This window comes from Argiope bruennichi, chromosome 5 (assembly GCF_947563725.1).
Source record: "Argiope bruennichi chromosome 5, qqArgBrue1.1, whole genome shotgun sequence".
Classification (NCBI taxonomy): Eukaryota; Metazoa; Arthropoda; class Arachnida; order Araneae; family Araneidae; genus Argiope; species Argiope bruennichi.
In genome coordinates, this window is record NC_079155.1 from 122,811,025 (window position 1) to 122,826,629 (window position 15,605).

At 28.2% G+C, this 15,605-nt stretch overlaps 1 non-coding gene across 1 annotated transcript; it reads left to right on the forward strand.

The window, feature by feature from the left end:
• Window positions 1-744: 744 nt before the first annotated feature.
• Window positions 745-816, forward strand: Trnap-cgg (transfer RNA proline (anticodon CGG)). The gene has a single exon. It is a non-coding gene; the product is annotated as a tRNA-Pro (tRNA).
• The last annotated feature ends 14,789 nt before the right edge of the window (window positions 817-15,605 follow it).

Here is a 15,605-nt window from a genome sequence, read left to right on the forward strand (position 1 = left end):
AAAAAAAGAATGACCTTGCTACACATATGAATTATTGCGTGTAGTAGGATTTATACGAAGATATTAACTGAACCAATAAATAAAGTTTTGTGAACCATTTTCTTATCGGTTTTTAACCTATGAGCTAGAGAATATTTTTAAACATTTTGCATATAAAATGTCTTTATCTCTTAATGTGGGCAGGAAATAATTTCAAAAATTATTTTCTAAAAGTGATATTTTCATTCCGATAATAATCTAAAAGTCTTCTGACATTCATAAAATGATTTATTGAAACGAGTTCTCCTATCAAAAATATAAACATGGCGAAATTTTAAATTTTTAAACTTTAAGATTTGTATATAATTTTTAATAATGTTTAGAGAATATTTAGAGTTTTATACCTGTAAATCCATCATATGCCATGTTCAGATGTCATGTTTGTCAGCTTACTAAAATTTAAAATATTTATAATAAACTTAATAAACTCTTTTTTTAAATTATTAATGAATTTGATGGCAATCCAACTTATGAAATTGTCGACTTGTTGTTTGTCGAAAATTGGTTAAGAAATTATCTGATAAAATTAATTATAAGATAAGAACACATAAGACTTAACAATTCAATAATCATGCAACCAATCGTCATGCTGCAACAAAGTGTAGATAAATGAAATTAGGAGATAAATGCATAAAACTTCTTTCTCTTCAATGTTTCTCCATTATCACTTTTTTATTTAAGCATTAATTATTGGTATTCTCTTGTGGCTCGGTGGTCTAGGGGTATGATTCGCGCTTCGGGTGCGCGAGGTCCCGGGTTCAAATCCCGGCCGAGCCCGTCGGTAATATTTTAAATATGATTTTAATTAATTCTTTTCGGTATAAGAGTTAATAAAAAAATTATGAAACTTCTTGATAATTTTTTAAAAATACAAGTTATTTTATTTTGTGATCTAAACTACAAAGAACATATTAGGCGGAAGTTACTATCGTTTGCATTAAATTGTGTTTCATGGAGCACAATTTAATGAGTGAATACAAAACATTCTAATTCTGTGTTGAATACAAAATCTGACATTTGTATTCATATGAAATTTTAAACAATCTTTCTAGTTCTTCAATTCACTTATGTTGACGAAATATGGATTTTTGAGAAAAATACCATCATTCAAATAATGTTTCGGTCATTAGAGCAGTGCATAAAATCAAGAAATTTGTTCGAAACCTGCTCTAGCAATGTTTTAAAGTGAACTTTTAACGTGGAAAAATAAAACAAAAGGACCCCTGAAACCCTTCATACTCTTATATATGAAGAATTTTTTTTTGTTTCATCCATATCTGGAAATAATTGGTGCAATAATTACAATTGAAAAGGTTTATTAATTATGCACGAAATGAATTCATTATATTCAAAAGTATTAAATGAAATTTTAATGTAAGGCATTTTTTGTCCACTTTTTTTCTAAACCAAAGTATATGCAAACTTTTACATTTTTAAATCAGAATCTAGGAAGTTAAAAAGAAAGAATTTTCCTTTTAGAAATATTTTTATATGATAGAAGATTACTGTAATAACTTTATTTAATCATAAATCAGTGAAAGAATTGAAAATTAAAAACTTTGAAAGAATTTTTCCAAATCCTTACTTTTTGAAAGTGTTATATCGGTCCAAATTATCACCAAATAATTTATCCCTTTTTATAAATATTGAATTAATAAGCATTTTTGGGGAAAAAAGAGCAAGAAAGAGGGATTTTATTTATAAAAATGTATTCTTTACACACGTTTATAAAAATATAAAACATGAATCGCATATAAGTTTAACATAATTCAAAGAGAGGAAATATTTTTATCATAAATTGAAATTTAAAAATTAAATGTGAAATATTCGCTGAAACAATTAAAAAAATGCTATGTCATTTGGCTCACACAAAAGAATATAGTAATAGCTGCAAGAAACATTTATTCTCTTAAATCTATCAATTTTTTCTCTCCTTAAATCGAAACATTTTTGAGAAAAATTAACTATCCCCAAGCATTTTTTGTAAAAAAAAGTTCAAAATTAATAATCTATCATCAGATGGCGGCACGATCAGGAAATTTTTGCTTATATTTAACCACGAGGAGAGAAAATGCTCTATTACGTTCTGTTTATTTAATATCGCTGATTGCGCTTTACGTGTCTGCGCATCTGCCAACTCGTGCGTGCTCGCGTGTCAAGAAAGGAAATCAGCGGAACGGACTATTTGTTTTAATTATACGCTGGTGCCAGAAGATTATTCAAATACAATTCTAACTTTTACAATCGATTCAAGCATTACAAAATAAAGGAAATCCCATGTCTCGTTAAGTACAACCTAATATTTTACAAACAACGTTGAATTAAAAAAAAATCGTTATTAATTCACATTAAAAATTCATTTTCAGAAACCAAATTCCTTTTTCGAAATACATCAATTATTTGCTCCATTTCCTTTGTTATCAATATTAGAAAATACAATACCTAAATTTTGTATTTTGAATGGAAGTGGAAAAAGAAGGGATTTAAGGATACGTGGCTTTATATTTCTTATGTATAAATATACGAATTTTATTTATTTAAAAATTGATTAACCAATCAGCTTAAGAATTGGTGCTTTTATTTTATAGATCTATCAAACCATTTACAAAAACTCTTTTAATATATAAAAATATTTTTCTTCGCTTTATAAAATTTTGTAGTTCTTCATTTTCTGTTTTGATTTGAACTCTTTAATTAAGTGAAATTGGCATAATTTTGCAAAAAGAGATTTTTATATTTTAACACCTAACCACCCATTTGCTTAAAAATGGATATTTTGTTTTTCATATCCATATTGAGACAATCTGAATGGAAACGCTTGTTTAAAATATACATATTTGTCTAAAACTTTTTAATATATAAACTTTCTAGGATAAATTATGATATTCCTGGAAATTTGGGTACCAAATTGGCTATTTTCAACAGATAGCAATAAACTTTCAAAAAATTTACATTGCATAAGAAAGTTTAGCAATGAAATCGTAATCCCTTTGACTTTTTATTAATCTTGACTTTCAATATAATAACCCTAACAACACTTTGAAATAACTGTTGTAAAAAGGAATTAAGATTAGCACTTGAAAATCGCATTATTAGACACCATTTCGCCAGTTGAAATACCCCCCTGAACAAAGATTTATTTCGCATAAAATGCTTTTTAGGCGCATTACGCGACCATAAATTTCCTCTCCCATTTTATAACAGTAACTATTTTGATGATTTATTTCTATTTCGAATTAACTTCCATAAATGAAATTTGTGGTATTTCATGAAATATGCCTTTTTAACGAGTACATGGCCTCATCTGTTTAAAATCCGGTAATCCATTTTTAATCAATCCATCTTGCCAAATTATTGTTGATTCTTCTTTGTTTTAACATTTGAAAAAGCTTTTATTAACATCATTAAACTTTTTCGGTCATAAATAAAAAGTTTAAGAAGAAAAAGTAAAGTAAAACAGCGAAGTTCACATAATTTACTATGGGGGGGAAATGCATAATCCTATTTTAAAGAACTGTGCGGATTAAACTTAGTTCTGTATTTATAAAAGAAATCTTCATTGTAAAAGAGGAAAAGAAAGCTAGAAAGAAGATATGATTTTTTTCATTTTCAACTACAAGCAAAATGTTTCTATAATTTATATAGTGTGTAAAATTAAATATCTAGCTTAGTCAATGAATAAGAAAAACGGGGAATTATGATTTTTTTTTTCAAAATTCAGACAGATTGTATTGAACAGTCAATTAAATCGTTTACATGCTTTATACTGTTTTCATTGCTGAGGTAAAATACTTTTTGAATATAATACATGTTAAGTAGTGCTACCTTTTGGAGGAAAAACTCTTAAGGAAGAAAAGGAACTTACTCACAGATTAGAATAAAGATAAATTCTTTTAAATCAAAATGTATTTTTTAATTCCATAACTTGACTTAATACAGTGTTGTTCTAACAATAGAAGTTCGAGAATTTTCTTAGGAAAAATATTTCAGAAATAACGTATCCGCCTTTTACTGTTAGATCACTGAATGTTTTTATTGAGTGAAAATTGTCTCTTAGCAACTGAAAAAAAAAAGAAGAAATGAATACATTCAAAGTTGTTGTTTCACAACAACTTCTAAATGGATTTTTTTTAAAAAGTTTTCATATCACAAATCAACTTTTTATAACAAAAAGAATGGAAAAAGATTGTCTGTGTGTGTTATAAGTAATGCATATAAAGATATCATATTTATTTGCAAATTACCATTGAATTTAGATACTCTTCTTCTCTCATAGTGATTTTTTTAAACAATATTTACGGTAAAAAGGAAACTAGTTACAGACTTCAAGATCAATTTTCGAAATAATAGCTAAATAATCCCTGAAGAAAAGAGTTTTCCTAAATATATTTCAAAATGCAAATCGGTCCCTTTTTCTTCTTGTTTGTTGATTCAGATAACGAGGGATTGATTCATAAGTTGCGCAAAATTGTTTTATTGAAAGAAATGAAGAACCGGGACGCATTTTTGTTTTCTAAACTGTGTTCTTACTTTTCCGTTTCCTTGAGTCTTTATTTTCCCTTTACATATAACAATGGCTCAGAACTTCCCAAGGCTCTTTCTTATATTTAATGATGCTGGCTTTCTGTATTTTTATCCATGCTGTTTATAAACATCGTTATTGCGAATCAGAGATTATTAATGCATGGATTGTGATCGGAAAAACGCAACAGAGAATAAAGTACTATAATAGCAAGAACCATGGCAACGATATTATTCTCCCAATTTCAGTAATAGTGTTTACTAATATTTAGTATTAGCCAGTGAATGAATAATTAAAACCCTCATGTTTCAGATATTTCAAAGAAATTTTTTAACTATCTATCTATATAAATATAAAGTATTAATATACGTGGAACAGAAATCGCTGTTATTAGTTATTAACAAATGGCAACATTCAAATATAAACAAACCATCGTATGAATTCAAGCTGCTTCATTGAATATTTTTAATACAACATTAAATTCAATGCTTCTCGCATTTAATGAGGCTACAAAATATTATTAGTAATGTTCTCGAGATGATTCGTTATGCCATTGCAAAGAGAATTCTGTCAGAGGAAAGAAAAGATATAAGAAATCAAGCAAAAGGTTTCACAAAGAAAATGTAAGCGAGCTCAAAAATAGACTTAATCATCGCCAAATGGGTACTTGGCTTCGAAAACTGATTTCCATATTTTCCAAAAAATAATTTTTATATCAAGACCCAAAAAATTAACTTATCATTTTCCTTTCTATAGAATCTCCCTCTTAACTTTAATAATTGCTTTTGCTCAATTTGGTATGCAATTTTAAATGCTATGATGGAATTCAAACTCATCCTGGAAATATTCAATTTCGTGTTTCTGACAATTATTAACTCGTTAACAGGAGTTTTACCTCCTCTCTACTTTGTAATATATACTCTTTTTAATATGCAATAAGCTGATTCAGTTTATTTTATACTTTCAATCCTATCAATATTTTTTAAATGCATTCCGTAAATCATTTAACCATTCTATAATCTAAAAAGGTTAATAATTTGGGTAAACTAGTTGGTGGTCAAAACTGCTAGTTTAATGAAATTATTCAATGAGTACATAAATTCTTAATTTATTTAAATAATTCTTAATTTAATTAAATATTTTTGCCTTCTTCCACAAATAAAAATGCTTATTATTAAAATGCAAAACTGTAGCCGAAGTTTTTAAAGCAGTATCAATAATAGATTTTCTAATGTACGATGTATGAATTTTTCGAAAGCCGGGTTATATCAGTCAGTCTAAATCTAGGAATATGTTTGATTAGTGGCGTGACTTCGATGGTAAAATATATAATTGAATCAAATCAGCTTACATTTTAGGTGGCTGTATAAATGGTGTATCAAAAGAGTATTGTAAGATTATTGATTTTTGTGTAAATGTTGCAAAAAAAATTTCAACAGCTTAGTACGACTAATGAAGTTGAAATTTAACTTATTACATTTATAAAAATTACATAAATATTGCTGAAAGTAAATGAAATAATATATTGAGAAAAAAATAATATTTAGAAAATGAAAAGATGCGTATTATATATGTCAGAAAACATATCTCCTTATAAGGCGCCCCTACTTAAATGTCTTTACGGTAATTATAGGGATTGAAATATTACTAAATTTGTCAAATATAATGCGTTGTATAGTTGGGATGTTAATGAAATTTTAAATCAAGGTGATGGGAAAGTCAAAATTTTGGAATTAAAAAATAGATTCGAAATTAAATAAATTCGAATTTAAAATAACGAAATTAAATAAATTCGAATTCAAAATAACGAAATTCAAAAATATCCTAATAATAAACTGTTGTTATTCGTATTAATTAAATTAGTAATTAAAATTAAACTGCTGATTAATTGATGATTAAATTGTTTGAATGGATCAGTTGAAAACAATGCAATCCATAATTTTACTGTGAAAGTGTATATCAAAGTATTTAAGACAAAGGAGATAATTTACTTAGAAGTTTTAAACAAATTAAAAGATTTTGAAGAAAGGAAATCTGAAACTGTTTGGCTTGGGAAAACTGCTCGTATTGGAAACCGAAAAGAACTAATATATTATGAACGCATTCTTCAATGCTTTTTCTTGGAGAAAAGGCTGATGTGCTTCTATGAAAGCAATGCATCATTCAGTGTATCTTCTGAAATTTTAGATTGGAAACCATTTTAAGATTATTTATTTTCCCAATGGGTGATTCACAAAGGAATTACGAAATAAAAATCTCAAGTCAATAGGGACTGAAACTTCTTCCTTCTTAGACAGAAAAATATAATCTAGGGTACTTCCTCAAAACGAAGACTTTATGGTTAAATTTTTCATTACAATTATGTCAAAATATACATTTGAAACAAACAAATTGATACGCTTTTGTAAAGTTATATATATATAATATACAAGTGCAAGAAAGAGTCAGAAATGTTTCGCTTCATTGATTTTACTATGAGATTTTGATAAGAATTTCCTTGACGCATATCGATTTAGGAAAGGAAATCGCAGGTAGCTTTGAAAAAAATGTAAAAAAAAATTAAAGATTTTTATCCCCTCACTCGGAGCGTGAGAAAGTCCTGAAGTGAGCAGTTTTATAGAGCGAGTGTTGAATTCATTAAATAAAAAGGATCAGGAAATAAGACAGCATTTTAGAATGAAGTTGGTACAGGTTATTAAGATAAAAATAAGGAAATTAATAAGGATTTAAACTAGATTAAACAAATATCATTACATATATAAATGGAAGGAAGAATTAAAAGTAAGAAAAAAAAATGAATTTTTTATTACAGCGTAGATGTAGATTCAAAATGGAATGAACCTAACTATCTTTATATAAATTTAAATAAACTTTATATAGAATAAGTTATTAATTCAATAGGATAACATAAGATGCAATTTAATCGATTTGGCATGTGAAAAAATATTAATATTAAATTCAATCTTCAAAGGAATTTTTGATGATGAAAAACTAGATTTTCGTGTATTTCTTATTAAAAATTTTACAATTATTATTATTAGTTTGCGTCTATTCTTCAGTAAATAAATTATTTCTCATTCTTCAATTCTATTTGAAGTCCCATCTTTGATTTTAAATCCATGTAATAATCATGTTTAATTAGAATATATGGCAACAGATGCACTGTAGAATAAATTTATATTTAGTTGTGTTAATTCCTCTTAGCGAATAACATCCATCCATCCATTCATAATCCATAATATTAAATTAAATATTAGTGATAATAATATTTAATTTAATACGATGGATTCCTCTGAACTCTTGTTACATTTTATCTGTAGTAACATTTGTAACATAACTACAGGTAAATTAACTAAGGCAATTCTAATACATCTGTTACATTTTTACCTCGCACCTGATAATACAAACAGAACTGTGAAAAATGTAGTTCATAAATATACATTTTTCAGATCTGGTTGTCTATTTTTATATATTTTAAAGTATTAATGACATTAAATTCTGAATCTTCTTTAAAATTGTATATGAACGTGCAGCTTCGATCTTTCAAATGTTATCCAAAGCATTTTCTTCCCATTTGACTTTTGGTTAGTTGTTAACATTAAATTTTTCTGACGGAGTTTTGAGAAAAAATCTTGGCGTATCATTTCAGCAATATAAATGCCACTTTTTTGTAAGGTTTGATAATATTTGCAAATCATTCGGTGAGAAAGCGTTTTGTTTTCTTTTCTCATGTGATTGATAGAGAAATGTGCATGATGTACTTGTTAGCATATGCAGTAACACTGAAGTATAGATTGGAATGCAGTGTACGCTGCGATGTGTGCAGGTGGATTGATGTAAGAGTATGGAGTTTAAGCAAATTTGAATGCTAGAATAAATAATTTTTTCAAATGCTAATTAAAAAAAAATTCATAAAGTGATATTAATTCTTACTGCTGAGGAAATGTATTATGGATACAGGATATTAGGATTATATAAAGAGCTTTAATATTAAAATGCAAAAGAAAATCAAAAAGTGGAGTTCATTGGTTTAGCTTGTGAAAGGATCAAATATTCTTTTTTTTCCTTATTTTCTCGTGCATTAAATCTAATTTGACCAAGGGATTTCAATCAATCTCTATATTTCAAGCTTCCTTGAGAAAAAAAAACATTTTTAGATTTGTTTACCTATTCATCTGTGAAACGGTTGATTAAAGACACAGCTAGCTCGAATAATGAAAGTCATATGTGGTCTTTACAAACGAAGTGTTGTTTTCTATCAAAGTTTGGACAAAAACATTAAAAAAAAGTACTTATTCCTGTACATTCTTGCGCATGAAGACAATATGGTTCAGAAGCATTATTATAATTTTCGTTGCTGTTTTGCCTTTATACCCATAAATCTTGGAAAAAGTCTGCCTGAGGAGGAATAGTTTCTGGGAATGTTGTTTACTGGGAAATTCAGAAATGCAATAAGATGAAATAATGAATAGAATCTCTGCCCTGTTTACACCACAGATGCAAAACTATGTTAAATTGTGGACCTATTTAACATTATTTGATGAATTAATGTATTGCTAAAAATTTCTTAATCTTAATTTCCATACATTTCTTTGGTTCGATTACCCATATTTATTAAAACAGTTTCTATATATGAAAATTAAAAAAAAAAATACGTACAATAAATATTGACTGAATTATAAAACTGTACATTTTTAATATTTTGAGCCGATCAACGGCTGGGTCGGAGAAACAGTCTATTATTTGGATGATCTTTAAAAGGCAGTCGTTGAAATGATTTCAAATAATTTAATATAGTGACAATCAAATCTCAATGTTTATTATTAGAAGAGTGAAACATTTTTTCTTTTATATATAAGTGTTTTAAGAATGTTTTATTAATATTGCTAATATGATAAGCACATTATATAAAACTTTTAATAAATTCTTCAGCAATCCATTCAATGTTTTCAACTATATTGAATATGGTTTTGTATACTATTTAAAGCATTTTTTTAAATGCCAGAATGTACTTAGTTCCAGAAATTTAGAAATTAGCTCTTGGGCTTCGATTATAATGTACATAAGGTATAATAAAATAATCGGAATCGGATATTTTGTAGTGTTTAAATCTATGTATAATGAAAATGCATACATCGGACCATACTGTAGATTAAATTAGAATATGAGGGTGGAATCATTGCTGTTTTTTATGCTGTTCTCATCACACTTATAAAAATCGGCATTTATGTAAAAAAAAAAACTCCGAGATAAACATTTAAAATTTTTTTGTTTAATTCCTTTAGAATGATAAAATTAACAAAGAAACAAAAGCACTTTTAGAATGAAAAACAAAGGCAGTTTTTCTGAAAATAATTGTATAACACTCTTTCATTTTGATAAAATGAACCCCAAAATAACCCCTATATTCGTAATTGCTCTTCTCTATCAATTTTAATGTCATTATATTATATACTATAAGCACGAAGTATAATTTCTTACATCTAAAACTCCCTCGGATACACTTCTTTAGTTCCATACAAGAGTGCTTAAGAAAAAGAGTTTCATGATTTCCTCAAGTGCCCTCCGATATTTAACGTACTCAGAACGTCTCTTGAGGGGCTCTTTGGGAGCAATCGAGACTCATCCACAGAGTGCAATGTCTTTAAAAGTATTTGAAACTGGATTGGTAATCTTCTTATCACAAACCACCCACTAAAATGGTGGATTTCCATCATCTTTTAGTTTTTGTCAAAAAGATTATATAGGCTAACATATTCGATATTTGTTGCTTGTTAATCTTTTCATACCAAAGATTCCTTTATTCATCGTTAAAGATATATTTTTACATATAGAAGAAGGCCGTTCGTTAATTTTATCAATTACTTTTCATTGAATAGCAGCTTCAGAATACTACTTCCATAAAAGAATCTAGAGGATATTTCATTTTAAATATATTTAAAATGTAATCTTGCTTAGTGAGTATAATTCGTCGCCGATTCTTACTTGTTATAAGCAATAATTTTTTCTTTAGATTTCCTCTTATAATAGACTAATGTGTTCTATTCGGAAAAAAAAATACTACAAAAATTGTAATAATTTAATTTATTATTTTTAATACATTTATTTTTACAAGAAAATTGTCTAAAGACGTTTGTTTTTGGCAAAGCTTCAAAATTTCTCAAAACTGAAAAACAGGATTACTGTTAAATCAATTTGGAGCACACACAGCTATCGTCTTATTTTAAGTCTGTTTCTCAGTGTGCCATGCAATAATTTCAAAAACTTCAGCATTTCTTCATTTCATTAGAAGGTTGTTGCTCTGTTGAGAGTATTATTTTCTTCTTCCAGATCAAATTTTCTCCGCAGCGTTTTGCTTTTTAACACAAAATGCAGCCCCATTACAACAATTCTGGCTATGTTCATCCGTGAGCTAATCAGTACTAATGCTACCTCCCTCATAATCTTGATCAGAGACATAGTCTCGTCGATTAAGATTCCACAGATCCTCGGAGTTGCGTTCGACAAAGCTATCCGGCTTAAACATAAAGGTTTAAGCCGGATAGCTTTGATATAAAGGTTTATATCCGGCTCAGATATAAAGGTCTTCTTCAAAAAATTGCTCAACACTGACAGATACAACCACTCTAGCATGTGACATCGCTGTATCTTCTAACCATACGTTATGCGAGATATCTGTTATTAAACGAGGCACTTTTTCTGCATTTCGTTTTGCTCTTTATGTGAATCACACATCATGAGTTTAGTTAGTTACATTAATGTTCCGTTTTAAAGCAACATTAGAACTATTTTGGGACGGACATTGTAATTTTTAGCCCCGGTAAGATGACAAGGATGACACCTGAGTTAGCAAAGTTAGATCAAAATGAAATGTCGTAAAGATGGCTCAAATAGGAGATCAGGTTTTTCTTTACAATAAAATGAAACCTAGTCCCCTTTGAAAGAAAAGTTAGAAAAATCATAAGTACGCATATTACTCTTGCATATTTTGTTACTGCAACTCAACGCCGATCTTGTACGCGTTTCCTGCACAACTGCAACCTTTATAAGTATGCCTTTCATCTTAATTGTTGCCAGTCTCAATATGAAACACGAGCAGATCAGATTCGAATCACATGAGGGAAAATTGAGGAAAACAAAGAAAACAAAACAAAACAAAAAAAAACAGGTAGTATGCACCTCTCATCAAAAAGCAAGTTTAGTCTTAAATTTTTGAAAATATCAAACAAGCATTACCGGTCTTGGAAATAAAATCGTCTCATTTCAATTTTACAAACCCTTTTTTTTCTCTTTGTTTATTTGCTGCGTTGTTTCTAACACTACACATCTTTTTTCATTTCCAGAAATGCATTCTTTTCTTTTGCTATAGTAAAAAACATAACGGCAGAATATGATTTTTTCCTCTGTTTGTGTTTATATTGACAACGAATGCACACAAATAAGCCCATATTTATAGTGAATGAACAAAAGCATCTATGAAAGCTATACCTTTCAGAAATTAACCAGTTTCATAGGTTGATAACGACTTGTCTTCCGTAGAGATTATAGCAAATTGGCTAAAACTTTAGGCATCCTAATATCAGATTTATCCTTATAAACGTGGCATTCACGCTTATCTCATATGATTGAGAAAAGCGTTATCTCAAGATTAAACGCTTATCTTAAGATTATGTGGCATAATGAAACTAGATCCAAAGTCTCACTTTTATTTGTGTGCGTCATGTGTATGCTATGTAGAAATTTCCCTCAAATTTACAATCAAATTTTTTTAAAAATCAATTCAATTTTCTGCTTTTCAATTCGTTTTATATTTTAAAAAATCTATACACTTCAAAAATTTAAGGCCTTCAACATCTTCTTATCTAAACATTATTAAAAAGTGTGCCAGTCATCTGAAATGCTTCTTGATTAACAATGATGTCAAACTTTTTAAAAGTGACTAGACGTAATTATTCAGTCATTAACCGAATGTAATCTCATAGTTTCTAATTGACTTTTATAAATCATAACTTAATACAGACATACCATGCACAGAATAGACAGCGCAACTCCTTGTTTGAAGTGAATAATAAATTTTTGAAAAATACAATTCTAAATTCACAATTTTCATCGTTCATTCATCATTTCTGTAACGTCTTACGGAAATGGGTACATCTCAAAGCAACTATTTTGTATTTGATACCGAGTGCATAAGTGCGTGGTATTTTAAGGAATATGCGATATATAAATTCAGCAAATAATAACATATGCATTTTTAACAGGTAAACAGAGGGAATATAATCATAAAGACTCATTCTAGAGTAATTTAACTCAAGAACTTAAAACATTTTCGAATAAAATGAGATTCTGAACATTCTGGTCTTTATATATTTAGTGGTCCCACGGGAAGGCATCTCGTAATTGACGATGAAAAACTTCTGGCATGGTGGTTAGTTCTCGCCACCTTTGTGCGTACACGAAAATGTGGGGGTCTGGCTCTTCCCATCGATGACGGGACGTACTTCCTTAGGGAAGGGTTGTACCGTGGCCGGTGATGGCCCTAAGAACTCAACCACAGTTCCCGCCATTGTTACTGTTGCGGCTGTCCAGTCATTCAACTTTGTGGTTTATATATTTGGCGAATTATTATATTGATAACTAGAAAATATGCATTGTAATTATAATAATGTAAATTTAAAAAATCAATTTGATCCCTCTTTGCTGTAATTTAAAATATGGGTTAATATAATAAAATAATTATCATAAATTCGTTTACCATGGATTTAAATGAACACGTTTTTGTAATTACTCTTTATCTGCCGTGATTAATTTAAGAAGTATATAATTTATAATAAATCGCTTTAGCTTCTTTTATTAGAAAATAAAAGGAATTTTGCAGAAGTGAAATTCAAACTTTTACCTTCAAACCATAAAATATTTCTTTATTTTTACATCATGTAACCGTTCTTAAATGCTTTTCCAATATTTACGATAGATTTCCGAATGACATATTATAGGATTTAATTGCGATGAAGTAAAAACTAATAACACTTCAGTTGTTGTTGATACCTATTTGGATTTATTAAAGTTGTATTATTATTATTGTATTTATATTTCTAAATGCTTACATAAGATGTCCCTAATCTAAGAATGTTTTTTAAAAAAGAACAGAGATAAATTGAATAATGAAACACATTTTGTTTGATTTGAAGTTTTCTTAATAAGTAGTTATTTCGTAGAATTAATAAGCAGAGATTCATATATATATTTTCAGATTCACCAAGTCTTAGTCTGCAATTACGGTTGATATGCTTTCATGAACTTTCTCGATTGTGGAAAGGCTATAATTTAAGAAGTAAACATGCATTGGCATTATATATAAAAAAAAATCGGAAAAAGAATCATTGACAGGAACGTCGTTATGCAATTCATTTCCATTAGGAAATAAACTATGCTTAGTCTTTGTTCACAGAAATTCATTTTTTTTTCAAGTACTCTTCTATTACTTGAATTGTTTCATTGTTGCAAAAGTGTCATTTTCTAATCGATTTTTCTCTTGCTTTCTGTTGTGCGAGGATTAAAAAAAAATTTCATATATAGATTCATGTTTATAAGGATAAGTTTCAAATTACAGAATATAAAAAATCCTGCTTTAGTATAAATTAATAAAAACATTTTCAAAAATTCCTTTAATCAAATTTACTTTCTACATAAATCCCGTTTACATATTAAATCTCTCTTCTCCTAGCTAATTTGCTTTGAAGACATGTGAAAAATAATGCCGTAAAATGAATAAAATCTTAGTAGTGTATATCGTAGATATATTGCCAAAAGAGACCAATTTCGAAGAATATGAAAACAATATGTTGTTGTTGTTTTCAATATTCTTGTCATCGCTGTAAATGAAAAATTCACGTACGTAAATGCATCTACAGTATATAATAAACACTGCACATACATTTTTTTTATTTAGTCGTTGCTTTATAGCTAATTGTTATATAAAAATTGTACCATCTTTAATTACTTCAGAATCATATATATATATATATATATATATATATATATATATATATATAAGGAAACACCAAAAATATAATTCGTTTCATCATGTAAAGCATTTTTCTCGCTGGAATTCTATGCGTGTCTCAAAATTAACGATTGGGCCACTAGAGCGGTGGACACCTTCTATATTGATATGCATAGTTTTTATTAGGCAAGATGAGATTTTAAACAAGGGGATTGAGTTGTCTTTCAACTAGGTCTCTCTCAGAAGTATACAACCGATTTTTTTCTTCATATAAACAGCTGAGGTTCTACGTTAAGCTTGTTTCTTTTTAAAAGAATTTTGACTGGAGTTTTTCTGACCGAGTTATTATTCTTTGTATGATAACAGAATTCTTATTTTTTTCTATATTTCAATTTTATTCAGTCTTTTAAAGCATCTAACATTTATTTTATTCTCTCATTTAAGGATTACAAAAAGAAAAAATGCATATTGTAGGCTTTAAAAAATTAGACGTAGAGATTTCGGGGAATCTTCCAATTTTCGACTTCTTAGAAAAAGAAAAGAAAATCTTAATTTTGTTTGTATTTCTGTTCTTCAAAACATAACTATCCTCCAAAACTGTTATATACCTATCAAGTCTATCAAGAATAGATGCATGAGTTGACGTTGTGTCTTTAAATCTATAAACATAAAATCCTAACAACTAGATAACTACAATTTGAAATATATTTTTCTCGGACGACTGAAAGGAAAAATTAAGCAAAAAAACTACTGTTTCAGCTAAATATCACATATCAAATTTGATATATTTAAGTTATTGTTTTTTTAAATTATTGAACTTGCATGTTTGTGAAAGTACATACCTACAAATGCTCAAAAACGTATTGGATATGGGTCAAAATTTGATAGGTATCTACTATACAGATAAATCCGTGTACGGAATTTCATTCATCTAGATTTCACCGTCTTGTAGTTATCCTTATTTATATTCGAACGCTCGAATAGACAGACTTCCGTTCAACAGATGTTACCCAAAATATGCTAAAAAATCTACAAATT